The following is a 13,378-nucleotide window of genomic DNA, read 5'->3' as shown; positions in this document are numbered from 1 at the left end:
TACCAAACTCTGTACCTATTGCACAATGGTCCAGAAACCAAATTTAGGGGGAAATTTGGGTCTAGAGCTCTATAGCAACATTTTAGAGAAAAACTTTCTTCTACAAAGTCGTTACATATGATAAAGTGCTTATTGGAAAATTATCAAAAATTAGGGTGACTAACATTTTCGATGCAATCAAGTACCTAACTTTTTTATCTTTGTAGAAAGAAGAAAAAATTGTTCTACAATGTTATAGCTCCATTAATTTTAAGTAACTTTGTAAAAAAAAACAGTTTTTCTCTATCTTTGAAAACAATCGATTTATCTTGAAAAAACACATTTTGCGCTCTAACTTTTTTATTTCAAATTTCAGAACTGTTTTTGAACGACTTTTAGAGCTTTTTAAAAAAAACAATTTGCAATGCTGACATCGTAAATATCTCAATTTTACTCAAGGTTGTTAATATTTTTCATCAAAAAATATGCGTTTTTCATTTGTATGTCATTCTTTTTGGGGCAAACAAAAAATATCTCTTGGTCTTATTTTAAAGGGCATACTTGACTCTATAAATGGAGGAATTTCTAAAAATATGTTATTTTTTAAATTTGAGTAAATTCAATTTAAAAACAAGACTAAAATTTCAATAATTTTATATTTTTTCTTATAACTAGGAATAATTACCTTTAATTTGATCCAAAAAGATTGAAAATCGATCAACTGGTTTAAAAGTTATGAACTTTTTTTAAATTAAATACATCGGACACAGTCGTTTTTAATGGTCACCCTATTTCAAAGTTGAGTTTTTAGAAAACTGTGACTGCATTGACTTTGTTAATATTAATTTTGAACTACTAGCCCGAATGTCAATACAACTTTTGCACACTCAAGAATGGTTCTCGAGCTAATGCAACATGCGGTAATGCAACCCTACCGATGTTTCGGATATTATGTGGCATAGTTTTAGTTAAGTTGAACCGAGATTACGAAATCATGTAACAGCTGCAATTTTTTAAGCGCCATTCTCGGCAGAATCTGTACCGAAAAAACCGAGAAAATCTGTTTGAAAAAATGTTTCCAGATAAATCTGTACAGTTGGCAACAGTGTGCCGATGCTTCTATTCCAGAAGCCAGATTGGAAATGAACGCGAGCCGCAAACCTGTACTGCTTTTATGCATGAAAAGAAGACCATCTCTTCCATGGTAACAGTTGGATGATTGATTAAACGACCAATCAGGTGGTAGCGATGAATATGCGAGGTGTATAGGTAATATTTGGTTAATTTTTGCGATATCTGTTTATGGGAAGCGTGCACGTGGTTGGATGAATGATATTGATTTTGAATTAAATTTGAACTTGTTGATTGTATTTTTGAAGTAATATTTACTATGACATATTATTTCATATTATTGATGCTAATAAGAAATCTTATAAAATACAGGAATCGAATGAAGCATAAACCATGAAAATATGTGTCGATTTTTACATCGCTATATATGATTGAAATGTTACAAACAAAACGTTAAAACGTTTCTCAAAATGCGAGAGAAATTTCAAAATGGTCCCTCACGGAAAACGTTGTCCTACGTCAAAAAAAAAAAAACTTAAATTAATCCACCTAGCGGTCAGACTCAGCCTTTCTCATTCAAACTTATTATTTGTAAAAATAGATTTACATGAATGCTTTAATCCAATAAAGGTATATTCAGTCTTTGGGTTCTAAAATATTGATGTTGTAATTAAAGTATAAAATATGAAATTTGACGTAATGTTAGTGTTTAAAAAATAGCGAAATAAAAGAAATGACTCTTAATTTCGAACAATTTAATCACGAGCGATACCGGGAACGTTCTGATAGTACGATACCACATTTAAATCATGTTGAGGCCATATATATTGATCAAAGCAGGTATAGTGTTGAATAGTCTTTGAATTTCTTTTCTTTCCAAAACTTTTGAACAGCATATCAACTTGTTATTAAGTTTGTTATTTGTAAGTTTGAGAGATGACTAGTTTGTATGACACTAGTTATGTTCAAATAAGTCGTGTAATACTTGAGATAATAGACTTTCGTTGTTTTACAAATTAAAACATAACGGTTTCTTAAGTTTGATTACAATCAAATGAAAAGGTAACGTATAGGGTAGCCAAACTTTGAAACCACGTGTTCAATCATAATTCATCAGTTAACCCTTAACTAGTCCGTTCACCTGATATCAATATTGTTGAAATCGGTTGTGTAGTTCCTAAGATAATGAAGTTTCGTGATTTTCACATTTCGATACATTACAGACTAAGGTACAGTCCGATTACAGTAAAATTCAATAGGGTGAGGCAGCTAGACCTTTCATTTGATACTAATTCTGTGGAAATCTGGTCAACCATCTCTGAGAAAAGTGAGTGAGTCCAAATAGTCTTCGGAATATGTTTCTTTTCATAGCTTTCACATTTTTAAACATAACAGGCGAAGTAATAATCGGTTTGCAAAAAAAATAGGTAGGGTCTTTGGAGCAACAAGGCCTTCCATATGACACTGATTTTATGAAAATCGGTCCAGCCATCTCTGAGAAACATGAATGAAATTAAATAGTCTCCAGAACACGTTTCTTTCCATAACGTCTGAACCACATGTTCAATCTTCATAAAATTCAAAAGTTAAGGGTTTTTTAGGTAGCCCGTTTGAAACCAATTTTGTTCAAATTGGTTGTGTAGTTTCTGAGATATTGATGTTTCGTGATTTTTACATTTTGATACATAACCTCTAAACTAGAAATCAGATTACAATAAAATTCAATAGGGTCATATAGGGCAACTAGACCTTTCATTTGAAATTATATTCATTGAAATCGGTTCAGCCATCTCTGAGTAAATTCAGTGAGATTGGGAGAGCGTTACACACACACATGCAGAAAATGCTCAGCTCGTCGAACTGAGTCGAGTGGTATACGACATTCGGCCAAATCAAATTTAAATGATATTGAGGCCACATATTTTGATCGTAGCTATAGTTAAAACAGTCTGCGGTTTACGTTTCTTTTTATAAATTTCAAACCACATGTTTAAACATTATGATATTCATTGTTTAAGGGTAAAGCCCATTAATTTGAATTCAACTATGTTCATAGCTTCTGAGATATGAGAACGTTTTTCACATTCTGACGCAGCGCCAAAACTAAAAGTTTGATTACAATGAAATTCAATAGCAACCTAAGCGGCAAATAGACCCTTTATTTGACACCAAGATAGAAAGAATCGGTCAGACCATCTCTGAGAAAAGTGAGTGCGAAAAAAAGGTGCACATGCACACGTACACACCCACGCACAAACATATACACCTATACATGCATTATATATATATATATATATATATATATATATATATATATATATATATATATATATATATATATATATATATATATATATATATATATATATATATATATATATATATATATATATATATATATATATATATATATATATATATATATATATATATATATATATATATATATATATATATATATATACACACACACACATATACATATATGCGAGAAAATGCTTGATTCGTCGAACTGAGTCGAGTAGTATATGACACTCGGCCATTTGGATCACTTTTTTACCTTTTAATTAACCAGTGATCGTGGAGAAAGTCAATATGTTTACGTTCTTTATGTGATTTCACATTTTTATGAACAACGGACAAAGTTACAATCTGATTGCAATGAATTTCAATAGCAACCTATGGGGCGACTAGACCTTTCATTTGACACTAATTTTGTGAAAATCGGTTCAGCCATCTCTGAGGAAAATGAGTAAGTTAAACAACCTCAGGATAACTTTTCTTTACATAACTTTTGAACCATATGTTCAATCATAACGAAATTTAAAAGTTAAGGGTTCTGGAGACAGCCCGATCATTTGAAACCAGTTTTATTGAAATCGGTTGTGTGGTTTCTGAGATATTGATGTTTCGTGATTTTCACATTTTGTAACATAACCTCTAAACTAAAAATCCGATTACAAAGAAATTCAATAGCAACCTATGGCGCAACTAGACCTTTCATTTGCAATTAATTTTATGAAAATCGGTTCAGTCATCTCTGAGAAAAGTGAGTGAGAAAAAAAAGTTGCACATACACACACACATACACACATACATACATACATACATACAGAAAATGCTCAGTTCGTCGAAAGGGGTCGAGTGGTATATGACATTCGGCCATTGGGACCACTTTTATACCTTTGGTTTTTCCAGTGATTGCTATACCTTTCTAGGAGAAAGGCAAAAAAAACACTTTAGTATTTCGAATTTTAGTAGAATCAAACCATTTTTTAGTAAGCAACTCAACAATTCGGCTTTTTTCCAAAACTTTCATAGAGATTTGAGTAATAGGGAGATAGTTAGAGCAATTTAAAGCGCGCCTCGTCAGAGCCCAATAAGCCAGAGGTTCCTAGATCTTTTGCTCGACGAAGCACTCTTTTAAGCCAAAATATTGTATTTGGTGGAGTTTCTGCATTTCTTAATCAATAGAAATTTTGAGGACTTTTTCTATAGAAGCTCCGTTGAATATTTTGGTTTAAAAAAGTGTTCCGCTAAGTAAAAAATCAGGTAGAATGGATTGTTGTGCAGGCACATGATCCACGAGGTGTACCAAGTATGCCAGCCCGCTAGTCTCATCAAGCTAATTAATGTACCAGCCACGTGGCACATATATGCGCTGTGGCGATTGGAGAAGACTAGCTCAAGTCCGGACTTAAGGAGGAGGGGAGAGGAGCAACAGAAAGACATATCCCAGCCCCACCAACTCGAGGACCCTCTTAGTACTAGGTCAAACATGCAACCTTCACTCGAATGTACAACAGATTGGAAGACAGAGTAATCCTGATTTTTTACTCGTCACTTCCAGCGTGGAGTCATTTCATTTTTTTTTACAATTATCTTACCTCTAAACGTTTTAAGAAAAGAGGGCCTCACGAAAAAATCCAAACATCCAAATCCGGCCCTGGACTAGCTCACGATCGAGTGATGTGGAGACACATTCTGGTTTTGCGTTGATTTCCATTTGCGCATCACCGATATTTCGGTCCTTATATGTATTATCATCAGGGCTCGAAACAGTAATCAACAAGTTAAAAATAACTTGTTAAAACTGTTTCAAGACCTGATGTTGGTCCCATAAAAGGTCCGAAACGTCGGTGATGAGCATTTATAAATCAACGCAATTTATTAGATTGCAAACCGAAATATCAATCTCTTGTTTCAATACATCAATTTCAGTCGAGAACTTAAGTTAAAGTACATTTTGGTTTCATCAAAAACGCCTGTAAAAACTTCACGGAACACCAAATGCTCCGCGGAGCATCATTTGGGAACCCCTGCCATAAACTAAACAATTTTAGCGCTTCAAACACGGATTTTTTTACGTGCTGAGTCTCCATCGTAAACACCGCAAGCCTCTTCACAAATGCAAAAGAATTTCAGGGACATGACGCCACTAATAGTTGATGTACTTTTATAAGTGAATGATTTTTTGTTATACTATTAAACTAACTTGAATGCAATACAGATAAACTGCTACATGAAATATGTGAAGAAAAAAAAGGTATTTAACCCCTTAAGAAGATTAAATCTGCCTTTCGGTCAATAGATAATGCCTCGATTGATACGAAATTTAACAATTGCTTTGTTGTTTTTGCCAATCGACAGCGATGCTTCGGGGGTCAATAACTGATAAAGAACTGCGAAAAATTTGTCTTTTATTAAAGCGAGTACATTTAGGGTACTGGAATGGAATTTGGATCGTGTCTCTGAAAAATATTTAGTTTAGTCAAACTGTACGAAACACAAAACATGTTGAGTTGAGTCTAGTGTGTACCACATACCCCATACTATTTTGCTATACGTTTGCATTGAAGTTAATTAAAGTTGATTAACCAAACATGTTGCTGTCTAAACGCCAGCTGCAGTTAACGATAAAATAACAAGCGCCCAGCTGCAGTTGATCTTGACATGTTTCGCTAGAGCGTAGATCGTTTCATTGCTTGCTGCTTAGAACGGCTTATAGCTATCGTGTCTTATGTGATTTATGAAAAAATTGGTGGCACAATACTAAGTCATGAACATTTGGAGAAAAAGATTACCGAACCGATTCACGTTGATTGACACTCTTTTGGTAACAGCAAAACCATATAACTTCGCAGCAAGTCCAGTTCATACGTTCGTATGCTGGCAGAAAGGTGTCGAGTTCTGTGAATTTTGTTGCTATGAAACTAAAACCCGCATGTGCTGAGTTTAAAATATAGAACCCGATACTCAGAAAACTCTTCGTTCACTTGTTTTCTGTGCTTCTGTGGCTCTTGGCAGCCCGTATGCCTGGTTGGTTACTGTACTTATGAACAAGAGGCAAAGAAATATTATTTCAACTCATAGCGGCCCATTAAAAGATGAACGACCATTACTTCGCAGGAAGATTAACTTACCGATTTCACTTAAGACGTAATCCGCCATTGGAATACAGCAAATATACGTCAGAACAGCTGCAGCTTGATAAAACGGCTTTTTTATCCATTTATCTCAGACAGTAAAAATATTTACTCGTTCGAAACCTTTTCCAACTTTGATATCGTTTGACAAACAAGTGTTTCATGGTTGAATGCCATCCTAGACGTGACTGTGAATTCCATTGTTGCAGAGCAACCATTAGTTGGATCAGGTCTACTAGTTGTTTGAACGTCATTATCAAATTTTAGTCATTTCGTGTCACAAAGTGCATCGTCTCCGATGGAGTTGGGTATCATGCTTCGAAACGTAATGGTTCAAATTGTTAGTCAGCTTTGCAAAAAAAAAATGTCGGTCCGAAATATAATCTGTTTGTCATGACCGGATCGACCGACCAGAGCGAAGCAGTTTCGTAACGTCGTAACTGCGTAGTATAGACTTTTTTTCTGCCCGATTCGCATTCTTTCATTCTTTCGTGAAGTGTCTTCCGCCATTCTACCTCTTTCCCTCGTATATTTTTTGAAGGAGAAAAAGTTCAAGAGATTGTTGGCTTCTTTCGTGTTGCCGAAATTATCGTTCGAGGCACATAATTTCTTTTCGTTAGTTGTTTCAGGGCAATGTTTATAGCGCAGAATTTGTGCTTTCGTGTTTCTTGTAGTTATTTCTTTGTTTGATAATGTATTGATAATTGTTCATCAAAAAATTATAACCCAAAAATATTGGCTTGCGCAGTTTATGCCGAAATGTTTTGAAGTGTGTTCTTATTTCGCTCAACAGAAACTCTGTAAATCACATCATATTAGATATTTGAGCATCGTTCATTTGTCGATGCAATATAAATATTTCTTTGTACAAAGCTAGGAATTATCGTTTGTAAGTTTTTTGGATGAAAAAATCCATTCATAATTCAATCTTACCAAGGTTCCCGTTGAACTCATTTTTTCGGTTTTCCCCGAGAAAATTTTGTCAGCCATGCAACATCGAATAATTTCAACGATAGCTAAGGAGTAAAAAATTAATTTGAAATTTGTATTGAATGGATTGGAATTGGGATTTTAATAAACAGGATTGGAGTGATTCGGGATGGGATTCGATGGGATATATTGATTTAAATTGAGTGCTGGTTTGGATTGGATTGGACTTGTATAATTTAGCTTAGATTGATTTAAATTGATTGACTGAATGGATTGGATTTTGGTGAGTTATCAGCTTTAAGTTATTGTTAAAAGCCAAACATTCGATTTTGAAATTGGATTAACATATAATGTTTTGACCTGCGGTTTCTAAATTTTACAACTATGATTGAGGAACGGATTTCAGATTTCATGATTAAGTGTTAGTTAGAGAATAGTGTCTAGAAATCCATCATCCAAGATTTTAGATGTTGGATTAAAATTCTCTTTATTCCACAGGCGTGTATATTGGAAAACGTTTTTCGATCATAAATGTAATTCATAGTTTTCTGTATCATAATTTTTTTATATTAAAGACTTTTAATTTTTATTCTTTATTCTGAATTGAGCTCTGGTATCTAGATTGTAGTTTCAAAATTATGTAGCCGTGTCTTGGTTTGAGAGTAATAATTTTTATTTTTCTGTCGTACAGTGTCTAGTTTCGGATTAAAAGATTAGATGAAATAAAATTTAATGAGATTGAACTCTCTTCAGCTGTCAAAATAGCAGAAAATTTTCTATAGCACTCGTCAAAAAAAAATCCAAATTCGTGGATACTCATACATTTGCTAGTGTTTCTACTGATGATAACTAAGTATTTCATACCAAACCGCGAAAGACGTGCCCTCTGTCTAAATCCCGGAACTGGCCTGACATTGGCCCCCAGGTTTTTCGTTGTTGTTGTAGTTATAGTGTGCGTTCTCAATAGCACCATGATGAGTCGAAATGATTATTTTTTTTATTAGTTCCATCTCCCGGCCATTCCGCCGTGAATAACACACTCTGTACACTCGAACAATAAGTGTTTGGCTGGTACTAATTCGGTATTCCTTCTCCATCACTTGGTGGTTTTCCTCTTGCAGAATATTGATTGCGCGTATCAACCGGCTATCTTCATCATCATCATCATTGGTTTATTGAACCGCTTCGGCTGGTTCGGGCAGGGCACACAGGCTACCGAAAGCTGCAATTGCGACGCAGAATTCGTGGCGCAGAACAAGTCACACTGAAATTTCTCTACTCCCGGAAAACAACGGGGAAGCCCACCGGAAAAAGGGTTAGGCGGTTCGAGGTGAGTTAAGTAAAGCATAAACAATAATATTAACGTTGAACTGGTGGTTTTCCTAATAATGTTGTTGTGCTTTTTTTTTTGTTTTGGTTCGCTCCGCTTGGAAGATGGAATGAGCTAAACGGGTCGAAAATAAACTCTTGAAAACCGGTCTGGACCGGTTTGGTGGGATGTGTATAAACAGAAACAAGCTGTCGTTTTCGGGAATACTTTGCGAGTTGTTATGCATGTCGTGTAGTTCTTCTTCTTGGTGTTCGGTATAGTGAGATGTTCGTACGTTGTGGTATTTGTTTATGAATTTATCTGGTTTCATCGATCCGATGTTTGTATGATTGTCAATTGTCGATAATTGCTGCTATATATAATATAGCTCAGCCAGAGATTAAATTTTTGGTTACATGTTGCATATGCTACGAAAGATTGTTGTATTGTTCCATTATTATTTATTATTAGCAATTTCACAAACGTACGGCATATTATGATGACAGACGGTAGTCTAGCTTCAAACAGAAAAATCTCCTATTAATTTGCGGGTTAGTAAATATTATGCTGTAAAAAAATACAGTAAGCTTTTTTTTGCGCAAAACGCGTGAAAAAGACTAAATTTAGCTAAAAAATGGCAGAGAAACTGTTCCAAAACGTCTAAAGGCCATAAATTTTCAGTTTTTACACCAAAGATTGAAAAACGTGATTGGAATGAGGTCGATATCTTGTATTGTTTTTCAGTTATTGAAGAAAGTAACACGCGTAAAAAAAACTGACTGTATTCGCATCACCAGGATTACTTAATAAACTGCGTTAATGTTTTACAGAAATGGTATACATCATGATCAACTTTGTTACTTTTTTTTAATAGGGGGGGGGGGATGTTTTGTGATGAGTTAATTATTTACTAATATTTATTCAGAATTTTTATTGTGTGTTCTACCACAAACGGTGACATATCAACACTATTAAATATATTTTAAGCTTTTTTTCATAAAAAGATTGTAATTGCTTCCCTGCCGGTACCCGGATATCTGTCTCATAATGGAAAACGGCGATTTTATATTATCCGTGAATTTTTGGATTTCCAGTAATTACATCCAGAACCAATGACCATTAGGGTGGGACAAAAAATAAATATTAGCTCCCATGCACTTTTCGTGTTCCTTATGGGTCCTGTAACAACTGTGTAACTTTTCAGATCGATCGATGGAACCCCTGATTTGCGCCCGATTTTTGAAGTTTCCATACGATTTTATATGGAAAAATCCACTTTTTCAAAACTTATCCTCTAGAAATTTCCAGTTGGCTCCTAAAAATATACCAATACATGATTTTGTAGGAAATTTTCCTGGGAATAATTCTTCTGAAGACTGTAAGGCGCTACAAAGTTTGTAGAAAAAGTTATTCACCTTAAACTGATCAAATGTCTGACGAACGGCTCAACATTGAATTTTTCCAGCAACACCGCTGCAGCATGCTGCTGTTGCAAACTCAACAACGTGATGAGAAACAGTCTCGCGTAGAATTAAGCTTGAAAGCGTGATTTTTTGCTCATAGTATATAGTATAAGCTTGCTTATTTCCCTCTTTTAGGGGGAGTAATCAATCTACATTAAAACTTGATAGTTAATATTTTAAGCAAGCTCTCCGATAATGAAGATAACGTGAGCAAAATATCATAACTTCAAGCTTAATCCTACACGAACATGTTTTTCACTACGTAGGGGTGTTCAGAAAGCTGATTTCTCACTTTTAGGGGTATAAATCACACAACGAATACTATCAAAATATAGGGATTGATATTCTAAGCATTTTCTTCGAAGATACTCTGAGCAAAAAATCACGCTTTCAAGCTTAATTCTACGCGAAACTGTTTCTCATCACGTTGTTGAGTTTGCAACAGCAGCATGCTGCAGCAGTGTTGCTGGAAAAATTCAATGTTGAGCCGTTCGTCAGACATTCGATCAGTTTAAGGTGGATAACTTTTTCTACAAATTTTGTAGCGCCTTACAGTCTTCAGAAGAATTATTCCCAGGAAAATTTCCTACAAATATCATGTATTGGTATATTTTTAGGAGCCAACTGGAAATTTCTAGAGGATAAGTTTTGAAAAAGTGGATTTTCCCATATGGTCCTATGGACCTATGGTCGAATATCGACCATTTTTGATTTGAAACTTTGCACACGTATTTGGCTTAGCAAACTGAGCATTTTTCACAGATGGAGAGATTTTTACACTCATGAGTTACATTCTAAAAGGGCGTTTGCCTTTTGGCATAGGTTTTTTTCGAAGCATTGTAGCCCAGAAACCGTTGGTTGTATAGAAAAACTGTCTGAGAATGAGTTGTAGGGAATTAAAAATGCACCATAAAAAATACACACTGTACAAAAAAAATTTTGACAAAAAAAAAAATTAAAAATAAACATTAAATTCCAATTTATAAAAAAAGAGTTGAATTTTTTTTTATTTTTTTCTTTAAAGAAACTTGACGTTAATACGCAACTTTTTTAAAAAAGTCCAGGATGGAGAAATGAAAAATAATTTTTTTATGGTAGATTAAGTTTTTTATAAAAATTCTAATTTAAACATTTTTCAAAATATTTGTATTCTAATGATTTTGAAAGATGCAGAGAGTCATTTTGAATCAAAAAGCTTTTGGTAGTAAACATTCTAACGGGATTGGTTTTCGAGTTATTTCTAATTTAAGCTCGAAAAATTATAATTATTTAGGAAAATACACGTTTTTCTTAATTTGTCCATGGTTCTCCAGCAAAAACCATACGTTCATTGGAATGCTTGATCAAAAATATACAATTCATTCTTTGACAACAAAACGATTGGATAAATAACTCAAGCGCTAAACCTTAGCCTACCTACACGTTCCCCCTTGCCGAATGTTTTATAAAAAAATATGTTTGTCGTGGAACACTACCTACTTGTTTACTAATAATAACTGTTTGTAAAGTACGCAACCAATAACTACTGGGTTACCTATAATATCTGTTTTCGTATATAAATACGATTGCACTACTCCAGATGTGTTAGTAACAGTTTGCATTTTGTGAAGATGAATAAAGTGAAAATGGAATACATCAAGCCCAAATGCTGTAAATCCTCAAAAAATCCTGATCATGGTGCTCATCAAGCTTACGCAAATTAAACGAAAACGTTATTGCAAAATTAAAAATATTGAACAGTCAAGCTCATTTTAATACGTCTTTATCAATTTGTGATTCGTGTAGTTTTTGGAATGATAGTCAAGCCACCATTCATCCCTTCGTTGTTTACTATTCAGAATCTGGAACACTTAAGAATATCAGCTTCATCATAATGTCGGAAGTACTCCATCATGATACTGTTGCGGTTCAGGTGTTCATTGCCAAATTAATGAGTTTTTTGAAAACAACAATAGAGTTGAATAAAGCGATATTAATGTCTGATGGAGCTGCCTCACAATATAAAAATAGAAAAAAACTTTGCAAGTTCAAAACAAAATATAACGTCGATGCAGAATGGCATTTTTTTGCGACTTCTCATGTTAAAGGCCCATGCGATGCAATTGGTGGCATATTAAAACGAATGGCAGGAAATGCAAGTTTAGCTAAAGAACATGAACATCCCATTACAAGCGCAAAAGAATTGTATGATTGGTCTAATCAGAAAAGTAATAAAAATTCATCAAAAATGTCATTTAGTTGGGTATCATAAGAAGAATATGAACAAGGAGTAACAGAATGGAGCAATATTTTCAAAAAATCTATAATAATAGCTGTTTTCAAAAGATGACGAATCATTTACTTATGATGTATATGAAATATAAGGTGAAACTAGTTCTGTAAAGTATCGATGTCATGAAAAAATATGTTCCTAAGATAATAAAACTCGAAAATAAATATTTGATTCTTATATATATTTATATCACTTAGAACATTTAACTCTTTTCTTGAGAACCGTTCGCCCAATCGTTTTGTTGTCAAAAAATGAATTGTTTATTTTTGATCAAGCATTCCAATGAACGTATGGTTTTCGCTGGAGAACCATGGACAAATTAAGAAAAACGTGTATTTTCCTAAATAATTATAATTTTTCGAGCTTATAATTTAAGCTCGATTTAATTAATAATTTAAAATTTATAATTTATAATTTTCCACGCTTATAATTTAAGAAATAACTCGAAAACCAATGCCTTTAGAATGTTTACTACCAAAAGCTTTTTGATTCAAAATGACTCTCTGCACCTTTCAAAACCATCAGAATACAAATATTTTGAAAAATGTTTGAATTAGAATTTTCATAAAAAAATTAATCTACCATAAAAAAATTATTTTTCATTTCTCCATTCGGACTTTTATTTAAAAGTTGCGTATTAACGTCAAGTTTCTCTAAAAAATAAAATTAAAAAAAAATTCAACTTTTTTTTTTAAAATTGAAATTTAATGTTTATTTTTAATTTTTTTTGGTCAAAAAAATTTTTGTGTACAGTGTATATTTTTTTTAATGATGCATTTTTGATTCGCTACAACTCATTCTCAGACAGTTTTTCTATACAACCAACGGTTTCTGGCCTATGCTTCGAATAAAACCTATGCCAAAAGGCATACGCCCTATTAGAATGTAACTCATGGGTGTAAAAAATCTCTCCACCTGTGAAAAATGC

General features: G+C 33.6%; 1 protein-coding gene across 5 annotated transcripts in view; it reads left to right on the top strand.

Moving 5' to 3' along the window:
• LOC129726867 (inositol-pentakisphosphate 2-kinase) overlaps positions 1 to 13,378 on the top strand; it is a 202,940-nt gene that overhangs the window by 127,305 nt on the left and 62,257 nt on the right. For 4 of the 5 annotated variants that reach the window (XM_055684040.1, XM_055684037.1, XM_055684038.1 and 1 more), the window contains exon 4: positions 8,528 to 8,736. The exons of the other annotated variant lie outside the window; for it this stretch is intronic. The gene's annotated coding sequence lies outside the window, so the exon portion shown is untranslated. The remainder of the gene's footprint in view (positions 1 to 8,527; positions 8,737 to 13,378) is intronic. 5 annotated transcript variants of the gene reach the window in all.

The sequence above is a fragment of the Wyeomyia smithii genome, chromosome 3 (assembly GCF_029784165.1).
Source record: "Wyeomyia smithii strain HCP4-BCI-WySm-NY-G18 chromosome 3, ASM2978416v1, whole genome shotgun sequence".
In the NCBI taxonomy this organism is placed as follows: domain Eukaryota; kingdom Metazoa; phylum Arthropoda; class Insecta; order Diptera; family Culicidae; genus Wyeomyia; species Wyeomyia smithii.
The sequence above is the reverse complement of the archived record's forward strand: the minus strand, read 5'-3'. Positions and strand labels throughout refer to the sequence as shown.